Source organism: Poecilia reticulata, chromosome 16, assembly GCF_904066995.2.
Source record: "Poecilia reticulata chromosome 16, P_reticulata-male-v2, whole genome shotgun sequence".
NCBI classification, from domain to species: domain Eukaryota; kingdom Metazoa; phylum Chordata; class Actinopteri; order Cyprinodontiformes; family Poeciliidae; genus Poecilia; species Poecilia reticulata.
In genome coordinates, this window is record NC_088845.1 from 31,767,550 (window position 1) to 31,785,770 (window position 18,221).

General features: G+C 38.6%; 1 long non-coding RNA gene across 2 annotated transcripts; it reads right to left on the reverse strand.

The window, feature by feature from the left end:
• Positions 1 to 4,615: 4,615 nt before the first annotated feature.
• LOC103478795 (uncharacterized) lies at positions 4,616 to 12,252 on the reverse strand. Of its 2 annotated transcripts, XR_014084037.1 has the most exons (3): positions 10,934 to 12,246; positions 7,090 to 7,231; positions 4,616 to 6,010 (listed from the first exon to the last, which is right to left on the reverse strand). It is a non-coding gene; the product is annotated as an uncharacterized LOC103478795 (long non-coding RNA). The 2 variants fall into 2 exon arrangements; XR_014084036.1 differs by having other exon boundaries at positions 7,090 to 12,252.
• Between the last annotated feature and the right edge of the window lie 5,969 nt (positions 12,253 to 18,221).

Here is an 18,221-nt window from a genome sequence, read left to right on the forward strand (position 1 = left end):
TTTTTGTGACGCATCTGTATCTTATTTTGAAGGGATATGTAAACGTTACCATAGCGACCAGAGTCAGAGCGTTTGAGCTGTGGTCGAGAGGAGATGAGTAGAGCTCGAGTCTTAAGTCTGGTTTAGACAGAAAGATTTGCATCATATCTCTGAGCAAAGAGACGGTGAGACGGTGAAGCCTACCTTGTACTCTTTAACAGGATACAATATCACCTATAGGGCTGACCTCTGACCCTGCTAAACTCTTATAGATTTTTTTTTCTGCAACACTTACTAGTGTGATACATTTCAGTGAAAGTTCCTCATCTGTAATTATATTTCTTAAGAATATGTGACAGGTAGTAAACAGACCTACACGAGGCTACTCAAATTTAACTTTTAGCTTTCTGCAGTTAAAGTGAAAGAGACTCTAACATCACTGCCTTTCCAGAATTTGTCCTTGCATCATTAGGAATTCTACTTTGGTTCAGTCTTTTTCCTGTTGTTGAATCAACACTGATCTTCTCAGTGCTTCTTGCTTTCTCCAAAATAGCAAAGGCTGGTTTAAGTACATTTGAAACTTATAGATTTTTTTCTGTAACACTTACTAGTGTGATACATTTCAGTAAAAGTTACTCATCTTTAAATTTTATTTCTTAAGAATATGTAACAGGGACTAAACAGGCCCATGTGAGGCTACTAATATTTATCTTTCAGTTTTCCCCAAAGTTGAAAGTTGTTTTACAGTGCACAAACACACTCCAAGAGTTGCTCCAACATGGTAAATTGTTTTGTTACCTTTAAAATTATCCACAACTTTTGTCTCTGACTCATACTTGGCCCTAATGATTCTTTCCCTCCATCCATTATCTTACATGCTTAAGTGCGTTCACTAACAAAATATAGTACACCTGTAGCTGTTAAGGTTCCATTACTAAAAACTTATAAATGATCAATGTCAACCATCAGTCTGTATTAAAATATTTAATACAATTTGTATAAATTATTTAGATTTAATATTTTGATGTGAGCACTTGGATTTCTATCGATTTATTGAAAGATACTCTATGTAGATATTTATCAAATGATCATGCAGGTTTTATATAGTTTTTTTCTTTTCATTCAATGTTTGTTTCAGAAATTCAAATATATGCTGGATATCGACCAACAATTCAATCAGTGAATCTTTGCTTTTTTCTCAAGTAGCCCCTCTCACGGAGACTTACTCACATCTTCTGACACCTGGCCCAACTTATAATAACATTAACCAAGTTAGCTGTTGGTACACTTACTTAAAGAATAAATGCTCGCTATACAACCAGGCTCCAAGAGTTGGTCACAACATGATAAATTGTTTTGTTACCTTTAAAATTATCTACAACTTTTTTCCTTGGTCTTATTGATGCTACTTGTTCAATAATGTTCACTAACAGACACCAAACAAACATCTCTTGTAACTGATAAGCTTATAAATGATCAATCTGAAGCATCAGTATGCATTCAAGATCATATCAGTCAGATTTTGTAAAATATCATGATACTCAAAGGAATCAAAATTATAGTTCACAAAATTATAGTTTCAGGGACCCTAGACTGTATGAAAGGAATGATTGAAATATACTATGAAAATATTCTATTTGCAGAATCCTGATAATAAAACTTAAATTGTGAACTGAATGATTAGATTGCAATTAGACACAAAAGAATCAAATGTTAATTAGTAAGCATACTATGGAAATGACTAGCAAGATCTGAACAAACTACCTCAAGAGATTTCACTCGTAATGAACCGTCTGACTTTCTTTAGCCGACTAAATTTAATCTTACCAAATTTTTGCCTGAGAGCAAACAGGTACTGAGTTTGAAGCAGATCAGATGCCTCCAGCCGTCTGCTAAAGCTAGACTCTGGCCTTCCTCACTGTAAAATAAAACATTCCCTGCAGCGATAGAACGAAAGAAGGGAAACTTGCTGGTGGGTTGGCAGGTGAGAAGATTCTATAACCCTCTGTGACCTTTTAAAAATAAAAGGGGTTCTTTTGTCACACGGGACACACTCGCTACCTGTAGGCAAGACTGAAATGGGGAGAGAACCATCTGCACCCCCCAGAATTCCAGATGGCAATGTAGGATCAGCAGAGCTATTTTGGAGAAGAGGAGGAGGTCCACAAGGTGCGTTATGGAACCTGGTCCACGTGGAATGGCCGTTTGATGTAAGTCGAGTCCAGGCAGCATTCCCGCCAATAACCACCATGCAATACCCAGTGATACTGCATGTGTACTGAGACCCAGACCTTCACCCTTAATCCGAAGCACTGAGAACGCTTCCTAATGAGGAGAAACAGATAGCAGAAGTAGGGGGTAGGAGCGGTCCCTGGGAGTTAACTACTTGGGCACATTTGGTGTTGGAGGTCATTAATGACCCTAGCATCCCAATGGAGGACTTACCTGATGTGCCTAGAGAAGGCGACATCCAAAGTACAGGACTGTATTACAATATCACAGCCCTTGATGCTTGGGGAAGCAATGTCTCAAGGCCAAAGCACAAATCTGCCCACAAATCTGGGTAACGGCAGAGTCTGGGTTTCGTCGAGGAGTTGTCCAAGTTCTAGGGGGAGTGACTCAAAGGGTGGATAAACCATCTGACCCAAACTCCAACTACGGGGTCCAAGTCTCAGTGCAAATGGTTGCAATTCCTTATAAGGGAATTTACTCCATTGGAGCATACAGCATACATATGCTGTATGCTTGTTCCTCATCCAAGGAGATGAGGAACAAACATACAGCATAAGGAACAGCATAAGTGAAACGAGCAGGGGTGAAAGTAAGGGGGTACGGCAGGGTACTGCGTACCCCTAAAAGATTTAGTGAGGGTACGCAGCACCTGCAAGAGAGGGGAGCGGCTGTCTGCTGTAAAAAATCAGTGGGTTAAACTGTGCAGCCGCGACTGCGCTCACTAATTAGCCGTGACCGATTTGTTTTTCAAGAACAATCTAAAACAGACTTAGATAATGACTTTTTTCCCATTTCATTTGGTCTCTGCTATGTTCGTGCTTTACTAGAGCAGGGCTGCAACATGTCAATCGCGGAAGGTTTTGAGTCAATCTCGGCATTAGGACAAAATGAACGCCGCCAGGACGCTGAGAGCAGCACGTCCTCCTCTGACTCCTTATCAAAACGTTAATAACTTTATTAAAGAACAACAAAAAAAAACAAAACAAAACGTGTTCAAATTAATGATTCAACAAAAATAATAATCTCAGTAATTATTGTTTCAACAAGGTGATGCGCAATTTTGTGCGTTTCGGTTCCATTACCAAAATAACGAGCAGAGGTGGAGTTTAAAGTTAACTTATCAACCATCGCTGTGTTCAGGGGAGGTTTATTAATGATGGCATAATAAATATCAAGCCTGAAAACCTGATATCGTAACGGACTGAATGTTTTTAACGTAATCTCTGGTAGGTTTGTGGAGCGCAGGAGGTTGCCATGGCAACGGCTGTGCTTAAATGACAGAGAGAGACGGAGAGTAAAAATGTGCGAGTGGTTTAGAGTTGATCACCTGTTCGGGTTGCTTTACCTTTGTCTTGGCGCATCACAGTCGCTGTAGTTTCTGAACATTCAATAAACTACAAACTTAGACTAATTACCTCGTTCTGTGTGACTATACGTCGATCTCGACAAACATCAAACACGGCAAATATGTTTTATTAAGTATTTAACAAACAAATGGCTTCTACCACAATAATTATGTGAAATTAAATTAATTGTCTAATATAAAAAAATAGTTCGGTGCTGTCGGGCTCAGATTCTGAGAGGCTTTTCTTTTATCAAACAATTTAGTTTTTTGCCTCTTATTTAGTGGAAATATTGATGAGACTTTCTCCAAAATAATAACCTTTTTCAACCTTTATAGCTCCACTGTTGAAAATCAGGAGCTAACATTCACAAATGACATTGAAATAAAATCTAGTCCAACACCTTGTTTGAGGTGATTCCTCTGGAACCTGTTGGAGAAAAAATATCCCAACTTCAGAAGATGAGCTTTAACCTAACAGAGCTCTGTGGTTCCTCCTGTCAGTATGAGAGTCAGGGTGAGGAGGCGCCATGTTAGGAAGAGAAGTGGAAGCTGCAGGATCTTCAGAACAAACAGGTCATGATGCCGGGCTACTGATTATCCCTCTGTCTGGACACAGGATCAATAGAACCAGTTTAAAAGCTAAAATGAATGGTTATATGCCAGACATGGAAATCTGGAACTGGGATGCACTCTATGCCATGATGTTCAGAATTTAGGTCTTATGGCATCTCAAGGTGTGAACATTACAGTCTGTATTTCCCTCAGTAGACTGAGGGAAATACAGCTTTATTTTGTACCAATTCAAGAGCTACCCAGCTTTATATATATATATATATAATTTTTTTTTGTTTTGTTTTGTTTTTGTCATAGCACCCCCAAGAATTTAAAACTACTTTCACCCCTGGAAACGAGAGCCAGAAAGAGAAAGCCTAGTGTTTTGCAACATCATTTGGATGGAAGAAGAAAAGCAGCAACTGAAGAATTCAATGGTAAAGGGAACTCGAGTCTGTCATGAAGTGCAATTAGGTGGCGGTCAAGTAGACGTGGCAGACACAGGTAGGAGATGAACAAGGATTTTAATAATGTCCACAAGCTCAAAAACAGTCCAAGAAACAGGCAACACGGCAGACCGGAAAACTAAGGCTCAGCACCGGTAGCAACTGATCTAAAAGACTGATAGGAGAGCTGAAGTCGACACAGGACAAAAACAACACGCTAAGTGAGATGAGGACCCGACAAAAACGTCTGCCTCCCAGTGCTCCTCCTGAGATTCCTAGTGCTCCTCCCGAGCTTCTGCCTCCCAGTGCTCCTCCAGAGCCCGTTGCTGGCCCCTTGGAGGCGGGTCCGATACTAAGGAGTAATAATGGAAGTGACGAGACAGACTAACAACTTGTGACTGAAGTAGAGGAGCTTAAATACTGGGAGTTAGAAGGTGGAACAAAGGAGCTGGCTTGCAGGTGTGAGTAGTTGAAGCAGAAGTCAAGCGGAGAAGGTAGTATAGGCAAGCTATACAGGGGAACACAAAAGAGTGAAGGAAGAAACTTAAGGGAGCTGGAAGTAGTTTAATAAATAATAAAGAAACATTAAGACTAAAGAAAACATAATAAACTACAAAAAGGCAAAGACAATAGGGAAAACTAAGAACCAAACAGAAACAAAGCTGATCTAAAAACAATAGGAACTAAGGAACACAGCTAGAATTACTAGAAGGACTAAACAAAGAAATAACCTAACTCGAATTACTAAAGAACGATAGACATAGACTCAGACATAAAATAATAACTAAACCTTCAGTAAAATGAGAACGTTCTAAAAAAAATCAATCAAAAAGGTGAACTAAAACATAACTAATAAAAAGAGAAACAATAAAAACACAGAACACAAAACCAAACCCAAAAGCCCAGAGCCTTGACACATTAACAGCTGTATGACATCCCAACTTAGCAGTTAACTAGTTAGACCAGGGGTGGGTAATCCTGGTCCTCGAGGGCCGGTGTCCTGCAACTCTTAGATGTCTCCCTGGTCCAACCCACTTGAATCCAATAGCTGAATCGCCTCCTTAGTGCAGTCAGGTTCTCCAGAGTCCTGCAAACGACCTTATTATTTGACTCAGGTGTGTTGAAGTTGAGATGCATCTAAAAGTTGCAGGAGACCGACCCTCCAGACCTGGAGTTGCCCACCCCTGAGTTAGACCATCATCAAGCAACAGGGAGGTGAGTTTTATATGGGGCATATTTGGTAGTTGACTGCACCTGCAGGTAGACCAGGGGTGGGCAATCCTGGTCCTCGAGGGCCAGTGTCCTGCAACTCTTATATGTCTGCCTGGTAGCATACACCTAGATCCAATAGCTGAACCACCTCCTCAGTGCAGTCAGGTTCTCCAGAGTCCTGCTAACGACCTCATTATTTGACTCAGGTGTGTTGAGTGCCCAAAGACAGGACTTCTCTGGAGTCCTAGGATGTGGAAGAAAAGCAGGTACACAACAGGGAACAGGGTAGATGCAGCACGCTTGTTGTAGCAACAAGAGGAGAAAATATTGGTAAATGTACAGCAGTGTCGATTGTGCCGCTTGCAAATTTTTTGTTTGTTCGATACTTTTCATTTGGAATACATCTTTGTTTTAGTAGAGGAAGTCATTACCACTCAAAGTTAAGTCATAAGCCCTTGGTGTGAAATTTCAAGTCAAGTTCAAAGTCTTTTTATGAAGTGAACTTCAAGGCCATTAAATGTGTGACTTTAGTTTTACGTGATTCTTTGTCATATGACTCCAATCAACACCTCGGGCATTCTTTACCATCAATTCACTCTGGCATCAGGGATTGCCATGTTAGCAAGTCATAAGTTTGTCAACAGCATATCATTCATTAAATTATTTGTGGCTTGTTGCAAATTGCTAATTTAAGCTCTTGCACCTTTCAGAGTGAAGTGCACTCTAACTCCTTTGTGAAAGCAGCTTTGCATAGGAGTATTTGAAAATAAGATAATTTTGTGATAAGAGTTTGTGGTATTACTCTGACTGATGCAAAGTGTTTCTAGTGCAATCTTTAGATTGTGTTGAAGTTGCATCAATTAACTTGAGTGGGCATCAAAAAGGGTTTCAGTTGATGAGCATTCTATTGTGCAGAACAAAAGCCTACTTTTATTTACTTTATATTTAGCCTGACTTGACTATTGAAAAAAAAACATATTCACAGTTAAACATAAATGTAAAGTTTATATTTTTACATTTTGATATTTGGTTTCATTTGCTAACCATGTACAAAATCAGATTATTTGCTTGTGTGCTAATAACTTTTAAACACAGCTCTGCTTCCTTTAAGTTTTTTGTGAATTGACATTTCTTAAAAGTTTTTCTCTACAGGGAGATTGTCTGACTATAGCATGTGCCAAACCCCCATTTTAAATCCTCAGTTTTAAACTGGCAAATTCACAGGTAAAGGAGGTTAATGAAGGAGAACAAGTTGTACATTTGCTCTGAATTGAGAATAAGAGTAGGCAGCTCCCTCCACCCCAATGCCTGTCAATGTCGTACCTCTCAAAGTCTAAGAGCTTCCACTCATTCCACTATTGCCACAGCAAAACATCCACCAGGTGATAGGGTCTGAGAAGCCTTCCATTCAGATCTTGCATTTTCACTTACATCCTTCAACTTGGGTGTTAACCTGGAGAGAATACTGACAAAAGATAAAATTAAAACAAAAAGCTTTTATTTTGAACTACTGCTATTTAAAAATAATGTCTATTTTTACTACATGACTCAAAAAGATTGCAATTATGATGTTTGTATGTTGTATCTCTTCTGTGACTACATTCAACATGTTTACCAAGTTAACTTGTTACTGTCGAGGCTAGGTTGAAAAGTTGCAGTCTAACAGGAGAGATGAGAAATGAGATTTTATACTTCCATAATGTTGGCCCACTGAAACACACTTCAGACTAAAAAATTCCTCAGGCTCCCTCTCCGAAACACAAAATGAACCATTATCTGGTTGAGGCATTAAATGAACCCTTACACCCTCTTGTGAAGAAAAGTAACAGGGCCTGCACGAAAACGACGTCACAGGACCTTGCCGTGCAGCCGCTTGTCACGAACTCGAGGTCTGGGCTGGTCTGGGCTAGTTGCACTCTCCGGCATTTTGGTTTGTGATTTAAAAACACCACCCTTGAGGAACGTGATTAGTTCCTCAAGGTTGATTATGTTGAGCGTTAAGACTTGCTTTCTCAATGTAGTGTAAGAGGTCACAAGTAGCCTGTGTGTTGAGACTTTGTTGCATCACCATTATAAGTAACGTTTTGATTATCAGTTTCATACCCTATGTGATAGACTGGCTACTTATCCAGGGTGTACCCTGACTCTCGTCCGTTGACCGCTGGAGACAAGCATCAGCACTCCTTGCGACCACACTAGGGATAAGTGTGTAAGACGATGGATGGATGGATTTTATTCATCCATCCATCCATTTCTACTTTTAGAAAATACATTCTGTGTGATGTTACAAAAACTTTTCTTTCACTTAATGGTTGGTTCAGGCTACCTATTAGTATTACTGGGATTTACGACATAAAGGAAAACTCATAAAACTTCGTCAGTTTTCTTGTAATTATTATGAGTGTCTTTTTTTCCTCTCTCTGTGTGTGTGTGTGGGTGTGTGTGTGGTGCGTGCGTGCGTGTGTGTGTGCGCGCGTGCACTTGTCTAGCTTATCCTATTTAGGGCCATTTCTGAATACTAACCCAAAGATTGATGGGCTTTATGGGGAGGTATAATGTGAAGGGCTACAAATAGACTAATAATAGTTAGGGTTATGGAAAATGTCTGGGTTAGGCATGCTGTTACTAAAATGAATGGAAGTCAGTACAAAGTCCTAATAAATACAAACTTGTGTTTGTGTACATGTGTATAGCATGGAAGAAAGAAAACCTAACATATTCCACCAAAAATATCTCACTTGTTAATTTTGTGTATCTTTTTTCTTAATTGTCTTTCATTTGTATCTTAAAATTATATATATATATATAATATGTATATAATAATTTTGGGAAAGTTTAGTTTTACTTTTGCAGTTGTAACCCATGACTCCACTTTCTCCTTCACCAGACTATTCCTGGGTGTTATGGAAGAAGGAAATGTTTTCCCAGGAGCTGCTGTTAATATACTATCTAAAAGTTGCTGTAGTTCACAAAATGCTTTACTATATTTTAGCCAATGTGTTTGTAAAATGTTTAAGTTTTTTATGCAATTTAGCAGAGGACGGAATGTTTTGTTGAGGAAGACCTTTTTGTTGCAGCACATGTGTGAACGAGCCAACTGCTCTGCTCACGTGCAGCGTTTTTTTATGTGGTTCCTTTGTCATGGGCAGGTGAACTGATGTTGGCTGGGTGTTTTTCATGCAGGTGAACTGTCTATTTCCATAGTGTGCAGGTATGTTGTTACCCACCTGTCTTTTTATTTAACTTTTTTGTTCATTTTTAGAGTTTTACATCTATCACAATATGCACATTGTTATGCATTTCATTTATTTAACACCAAAGATGTCAGCTGGTGGTTTGAGTTTCTTTTATTATTTGTTTTGTCCAGATTTAAAACATGTAACATGATTATTTGTATTAGCATTTAATGTTGAATGTTGCCATATAAGTCCAAACCTTTCCTAGCTGTTATGGATGAACGTGAACTGATGCTTTTCCTGCTGCTGAACTGTCTTATGTCATTCTGTACAGAATTAACACTCTATCAGTTCGGCTGTCCTGGAACTCCTGAGCCATCTTCATTTTCACAGTGCAGTGCTTTATCGGGTGGTATAACATCGCCCCCAACCACATGTCATTGAGCTGTGCTAGTGCAGGTTAATCTTGAGACAAATCCTCAATTTTTGTTGTTTTGCCTATAGACTATATTAAATTGTGTCTAAAAATATTCCTTTTTATAGTCCCTAAATCAAACACTAAAAACACATGTAGCCTGTTGATTTAACAGAATGAGCTGCATATTCAGGAATCAGTTTCTGACACTTTATCTACAGGCTAGAAAGTACTAATGAGCTTGTCTTACCCCTGGCAATCAAATGTGACACCTCATTCCATGGCCACCAAACTGGGCAGACATAGCCATGTGTGTGTGTTTGATTTGGAATGCAAGGAAAAACAGAGATAGGAGGGTGCTCTCTATCTAACACTGACCTTGACTTTGTTCTCTTTTCCACATCACTCTGCCTGCTTTCAGGAAAACCACTTTCTTTCTCTGTTGTGCAGTATGCTAATGTTCATACATATTTGCTTGCCTAAAAAAGAAGATAACTTTTTTTTATTTGCCTGTAGACTTGATCATTCTAGAGCCGTTGTGAAGCATCAAGAGGCATATTCATTATCTGTCATCATATTCATTTCTATGCTAATGAGAAACCCATTCCCGATGAAAATCTGTTTTCAGGCCCTCAAATAAAAGTAAGTGGCAATCACATATTGTTTGTTTTTGAGGCTTGCCTTTAGATGAGCAAAGGCATTGCCAGCAATTTTGTGCACAGGCAATATTCCATAAATCATTGTCCCAAATGCAAATACTAACCTGTACATCTTCAAGTCTCAGTGCAGCTTGAGTCTTTTCAGCTCAATAATGTAACATTGATTAAACAACACTTGGAGAAAAATCTGGTTTGATAACCACTGTTTGAAGGGGACAACAAAACCAATATTATAATTTTTTTTTCAAAACGTTCAAAAAATGAATGAGCTGAACTTACTTAGAAAATTCTCAAGTGAGCCAATGCCATTTAGAAACAACATACATTTTTGCCAACATTCATACATTTTTCACATGAAATTTTAATATGCCATTTTAGGCTAAGTGAATATTAATTAAGCACTTCATTCACACGTTTCTTTATCCTAGTCAAGTTATATTTTAATTTCTGCTATTCACACTTACACTACTTTGTATTGCAATATCAGAGTATACCCTCATAAAAGCAAGAAGATACGATTTTAAAAAATCTTGTGATTAGTAGTGTAGTTCTTTTGATGCTTTATTGAACATTTCTCTTTACTTGGCTATTGGAAGTTAGGTAAAATAATCTATTTCCACTTAAATTTATTCAGTAGAAAAGTTATGATTAGGGGATGTTCTTCATATTTTTATACATTTCTATGCTCACATAAAACAATTAACTCACAATATGTTGTCTTTATGTTAGGTGCACCATAGCACTTGAGACAACAGGGATAATCAAAGAACTGGGTGGATCCTTAAACTGTCTGGGAACTTGAGACAAACTGAGGTGGGCCTGAGAACTGAGGAACTGATCTCATAGGGTCCGATAAACCTGGGGGAAAGCTTCTTATTGAAAGATTTCCGTGTTATGTCCTTGGTAGAGAGCAATACCTTTTGACCCGGCTGGTCCTGATCCTCTTCCTGTCAGCCAGATGCCGATTCTGTGCTGCAGAGCAGTTGAGAGCAGCAATGGTCTGATCCCAGATGTGCCTGCAGCGACGAAGATGATGCAGAACATTGGTGACGGAGAGTTCTTTATCCTGTGAAGGAAACAATGGTCGCTGGTAATCAAGGGAAGATTCAAATGGGGATAACCCAATGGCAGATGAGATATGACTGTTATGAGCATGTGCAACCTAAGGAAGCTGTGAACTCCAAGGAGTGGGATTAGAAGTACACACACAACAGAGAGAGGGCTCAAGTTCCTGGTTTTTGTTTGTGGGCGAAAACCCAAACTGAGCTCTACCCTGGCCCCCCATGCACTCCCAAACTCCTTCCAAACCTTGGAAATAAACTGGGGACCTCGGTCAGACAGGAGGATTCCATGAAGACGGAAACGTGTTTAATGAGGAACTGATCCATTTCTTGCGAGGAGCGGAGTTTAGGTAATGGGATGAGGTGACAAGCTTTGGAGAACCGATTTATGATGGTGATGATTGCAGTGAAACCCTTAGAAAACGGCAAACCAGTAACAAAGTCAAGACCTATGTGAGACCAGGGGCATCATGGGATTGTAAGGGGCTGGAGCAGCCCACTGGAGGGCTGATTGTGGGCCTTACTTCAGGCACAAACTTGGCAAGCAAGCACATAACTTTTAACGTCAGCATACAGAGTAGGACACCAGAAAGAATGACGGATTAGTGTAAGCATGCGATTGACTCCAGGATGACAGGAGAATTTAGCAGTGTGAGCCCAATGGAGAAGTTTAGATCTGACTGTGGAGGGAATGGAAATTCGGTTAGGTAGTCCAGACCTTGGGTCCGGTTCAAGGCGTTGGGCCTCTTGAACCTCCTTTTGGATGTCCCAACTGAGCGTCCCTACTACATCTGACCGTTGTCCTTTGCATCATAATTTTTCTCTGCTTGAGATAAGCGACGAGAGAAAAAAGCACAAAGATGGAGCTTGTTATCTGGAGGGGTGATGGGGTTTCTGAAAGAGGACAGCCCCCACACCAGTATCTGAGGCATCAACCTCCAAAATGAATTGTCTGGCTGGATTTGACTGAGCGAGAATGGGAGCAGTGGCAAACCTTTTCTTAAACTCATTAAAGGCTTTGTCCAGGGCTGTGCAGAGACCACTAAAGGGCACATGCTACAAAAAGGGCACATCTAACCGCATTTTAGGACAGAATATTAAAGTCACACAGCTTCCAGAGTTTAAGAAACAATGATAAATTACTAATTGTGAGATATACAACTAGATTTAGTACATCTTAACATAACAGCTGCCATGTAACATTAAATATATTGTTCACTACCAAAAACTGCATGTTGATCATGGTAAGAACCTTTTTTTTTTTTCTTAACTGCAGTACTCGTTTTGACCCAGTTGGTCAACAATTCACTACCTTTGGCTGCTTCTGGCAGGTCTTTTCTTTTTTGATTCCAATATGTTTTTCAGCCCATAGCACAACATAACAATATTACTTAAAGTCTGATTGAGTTTTTTCCCCTTCATTAATGACACGGTTTTATTGGACAGGAGCAGCTTGATTGATTGTTACATACATTATATCCATCATGGTAATTCAGAGTGAGTTATTTTTAATTCTAAATGAATATCCTTGTTGGACTATTTAAGTGTTATTTTCCTGCAAGATACATTTACCTAACACTGGAATAAATGCAATGCACATTATGCAGCAAAGAAAATTAGAAGATCAGACATATATCCATTATGATGATGATCGGTTTTGGACTGGCGATGTGTCCTTATTGCATAAGCGATACTGAAGAATGACTGATATCATTAACGATACAAGGAAGAAGGTTTTTAGTTATCTTGCTTTGCTAGCAAAGTCGTTAGCTAGTAGCTAGCTAATAGCACAACGTCTGTATGATAAAAATACTGAATCGATAGATAAGAACAGTTTTTCTTCACCTGCCTCTCTCCTCCCACTCAGTAGTTCTTCAGAGAAAGAGAGATGCAGAGGCCTGTCAGTGTCTGTTGTATTTCATTACCTCTCTTCTTAAACCGCGACTCCGAGCTGAAGCAGAATCGATACAACGTTCAACGTTTTCCGTTATCTGACAAGAAGCAAGTCTACTCCACTTTATTCACCAAAAGCTGTTCTGTAATCTGGAACGTTCGCTACGTTGAGCTCCGCAGTTAGCCGCCTTATCTCACTGTGTGGGAGGCAATTGCGTTGTGTGTCACGGGCAAAAAGTCAAAGGTAACGAGGAGACCGGAGGGCTTATTATGTTGTTGTTGTTTTTTTAAATACAAAAATAAATAAATAAATAAATTTAGTACATGTTATGTGTCAGAGGGCTTAGGAAATAATAATAATAATAATAATAATAATAATAATTAAAAAAAATTTTTGGACCAAAAGGGCCCTTGGGTGCAAAGAGCAAAAGGGGCAGGTGTTCAAGCTCCTCTAGACCCTTCCGCCACCTGTGAAAATTACATAAATCTTTGCCAATACTTGATTGCAAGTTATTTTGTAATGATAACATCAACAATGTGTCTCCACTTATATGGTGTCATTCAATTTACCCACTTGCTGTTTGCATACGGTTGGCTCTAAATCACACGTGTCATTCAATTTACCCAAAATTGGACATCTATGATCTTTGTTAGTCTCTAAAGATGCCAATAGCTTTACACAGAAATTTAACTCCAGGGTTCCCCTGAGGTAATTCCAACAGTTGTATCTCTCTAATTCATCATCTGATCTGCTCCAAAATGTTTTGCATCATTATGGCACAGCTTCAAACATTGTTGTGGTACATTAATCACCTCACTAAAGTCTCACTCATTCAGAAAACACTAAAGATTATTGTGTTATTTATATTTTTGAAATTTTATCAAAATGTGTACTTATTTTTTTCTAAGAACACGCTTTAGTAATTTACTTAATGAAGATGACTGGACTTTTTTTGGTATCTTCAAACACAAAAGCATACGTTTTTAAAAATGGGTTATTTGAATGTCTCTGAAGTGAACGGGTCACGAAGATTCGATTCCCTTCATAGAGCCATGAGTCCCATCACTGCTGTTCAGTACAGGGAGACTAAATTGGAAATGTATATTTTGGACTCATTATGCAATCAATCAATCTGCTACTATTTGCTGTTATAGCAGCAGTTTTTTTCTTTAGTATGATGTGCTTCAATCCCTCATAATGCTCAATCAAAAGATGTTTGCTTATTCTGAAATATGGCGTACACAATTTATCTAGTGTAGCATCAGTGAATCTGTGATCAATCTCACTAGTTTCTTGAAGAAATTTGTAGATGCACATTCACCTGAATTACTGAGGCCTGGTTAGACTTAGCCCCACCTCCTGAGACTGGTTTGGTCTTTGTGAAACGCATAAAGCCTGGATGAACTGATGAAGCTATGCCAAGCCTGACATTATCTCTTGTCCTGGATTTCATAATCCTACTTTTATAAACAGCCCCCAGGGCTGAAAACATGTTTTAGATATTTTCATCTGGTACAACTTATTCAATTTCTGCAGAAGCCTTTTAATCACCCTTTCATTTAAGCCAGGTCTGCAGCAGCAGTGAAAGACCTAAAACACCCCGGGGTCCTGAGGATCAGGGTTGAGGTCCTCTAATGTAAAGCACTTTGAACTTACTTGCTGCTGAAATGTGCTTTACAAATTAACTTGATTTGACATGGCTATTTCAAGTTAAGCTTTCTCTACAACATCGAAGGATAACCCCTTTTTATTTTATTGGACTTTGGGCCATTTTTTTGCCCACATAGGTGCTACTGCATCCCATAGGATGAGGTTAGAGCTTATAGATATGGATTGGGAAAAACATGTGGAGTTTTAGTGTAGTACTAAGATAATGACAAACGTCACTATTAATTATGTTGTCTTTACTTAATTCCCCTGAACTACTAATTAATTAATTCATTCATTCTTATTTTTATAGTCCTTTTATTTTTAATTAATTTATATATTTTTATTTAATTATGTACTGGTTTGTCTGTACTTTACATTTTCCTTTATGTTGGTATTAGTTTTCACCCTGATCACAAATTAAAAGTCTGCAGCTACAGGCCAAATTAGTAACATTTTTAAATTGCAGTTAGGGGCCTCAAAAAATCAGCACAAGGGCCACAAATGGTCCCCAGGCCACACTTTGGACACCCTGAATCTATATCTTGTACACTGTTGCTGATGATACATTTTACATTCTCACCTGGTCACACCTTTTCTTCGCAAAATATTATTTCAAATGTATAATACAGAATTGTGTTTGCAAAAAAATATAAATTTATTTGATTTGCTTACTAAAGTAGTTGACAACATTGAACTAAGTAAGGTAAATAAACAGTATTTTAAACGGAACTATTTAGCTTTCCCAAGCTATAAAAGAAAAGCACTTGATTTGCCTGAGAGAGCTGAAATGTAATCAGCTTCCTACTGGAAGCAGACAGACACCATAGCAAGAACAGAAAATTTGAGAAGCATAGTTGGGAGCAGCAGTAGTGCTTGTGTTGAGTCATTGGACTGGAACAGATATACGTTAATTGGAAATAAAACTGACAGCTCTGAGAGAGAAATGAGGTGCAAAAAAGAGAGTGGGGGAGGAGGGATAAACATCAGCAGCAGACATACCTAGAGCCTGGAATACATTAGGGATTATGCTCTCAGATCTGAGGACAGTACTTCAAACATCTTGTCCTCATTATGTATTTATTGTTTTTATTATAGCCTGTATTTCTTGCTATTTTGTACAGACCCAGAGGGAAAAAACAAGGGGTGAGGTGCTCACCCATTTGTATTCTCATCCAATGAGGTTGTTTCCACAGAAATTTGTCTCTAACTCAGAAATTCAAAGAAGACAAGTGATTTCAATCAGGCACAAACAGAATAGTGGAGTGATGCTTTTAGAAAGGAGGGGGAGAAAAGGGTGGAGGTGTTACTGCTAATGGGTGGGGTGGTGAGGCTGGAGCTGTGGAGGGCAGGGATGCTGCTGAATGAAAGGGATGCTTTATAGTTTTCAGGTCGGACTTGGTGTGTTTGAAGCTGACAGCTTCTACTGCCAACTGAAAGAGCACAGTGGGAAGTTGGGGGAAATATCGGCTATGAAAAAAGTGAGAGGGTCCCTCATTGAAGCCTGCTGCTAGGAAAGCTGCGATAAAAGCCCTAAGAGATAATACAGTAATAGAGATGTGTCAATATTATTTATGTTTATCATGAATTTCAAAGATACTAAAACGATAAAAGATAAACAAAAATGCTGAAAAATTTAACAGGAGAGGGCATTTTAATGAACAGCTTTGTTTAATTAGAAGACTAAAGAATGTGGATACTCATAATAAAGCCACTTATGTCTATGTGACATGACAGGATTTTAAAATTGTTGACCGAGTTTCAAAATCTGAGGGACCACACGTGTTGATAAATTTTTTTTTAGTATAAACAGGTTTGATCATATCATGTGCAGTGTCACCCAAACTGATTTCACTCATCAACATTAAGATTCCAGACAGAAAGTCCTGCAAAACCATACCATACTTGAATTTATAGTAGATAAACATGACTGACAATGTAGAAGCAATGGTGATAGTTTGTGGACTTATTTTAAGTGATAAAAGACATAACAAAAAGAAAAGGAGTTGGATAAAGGAGTGAAGACAGTGCTCTATTAGCTGCACTATGATTTGGAATTGAGTTGTTCTGATTTTAGTTGTTAACCTGTATTGCACTGTGTTTAGATTGTTTTCTGTTCTGTACTTTAATTAAGCTTCACTGGATACATATATGAAGTATTTGATGTTTACAATTACCTTGAGAACAATGGGCACAAAATAATGGATACAAGTAAAGCTAATTAATTTTAAAACCAGGTATTAGTAAATGTTTTACTAGTCACAACTACAATCTACCTGCAATTCATGTAGCTAGTGTCAGTGTTAAGCCTTAAATGAATGAATAAGCTTATTGTTATAACCAAATTTTGTCAAGTTAATGACGGACAGCTGAAAAGTTACTAGGTACATCAACTGCGATACCAATTTCACCCCGACTCTCATTTTTGTTGATATTACTTACTAGGGGTGTAGTGGTACAATAATCTCACGATACAATACAATATACGACATTCTGATCACAATACAATACAACACAACAACACAATATTTGGCGAACGATACAATTCGATGCACTTTTAAGGTTTTCTGAAAGATTTTAGAGGGACAGAGTGATTTTGGTGACATTTTGTGTTCCATTGACATAACTGAAAACTGATTAAAAGCACCAACTACACAATACCTGACTCTGATTGGACAGACACTTAAAAGTCTACAGATGGATAAAATGAATCAAAGATGCTGAAAATTTGTTTCTGTCATTTAATTCATGTGGATTTGACTTAAAACTCCAAGTTTCAACAGTGATCCGGGAGCCAAGTTGGGGGATTATCAGCCTCAGTAGACTCAATGTGTAAATGATTGCACTTGTGTTTTTCTTTTTGTCAAACTGTGGCTGCATTTTGGACCTTGAGTCACAGAAAAACAAAACCCAATTTGGAAAAATTTAAATTTTTTCCACTGTGAAAAGATCAAATATTCATAACGAATGGTTTTTATTAATTAGAATGACAATGTATACCATACATTTCTTAAACTGATGTAAAAATATTACATTTTTCTGGTCCTCTGAGGCTGACAAAGCCAGGCACGTGCAGGGGGCCGGGGTGGGGGGAAGGTCTAGAGGAGCTTGAGCACCTGCCCCTTTTGCTCCTTGCCCCCAACCAAGTGCCCTTTTGGTCAATTAAAAAAAGAAAATTATATTATTATTTCCTAAGCCCTCTGACACATAACATGTACTAAATTTATTTATTTTTTCTTGTTCGTTTTTTTTTTTGTATTTTTTTAAGAAAACCAACATAAGCCCTCCGGTCACCTTGTTACCTTTGACCTTTAGCCCGTGATGCACGACGCAAATGCCTCCCACACAGTGAGATAAGGCGGCTAACTGCGGAGCTCAATGTAGCGAACGTTCCAGATTACAGAACAGCTTTTGGTGAATAAAGTGGAGTAGACTTGCTACTTGTCAGATAACGGAAAACGTTGAACGTTTTATCGATTCTGCTTCAGCACGGAGTCGCGGTTTAAGAAGAGAGGTAATGAAATACAACAGACACTGACAGGCCTCTGTGTCTGCCTTTCTCTGAAGAACTACTAAGTGGGAGGAGACAGCCAGGTGAAGAAA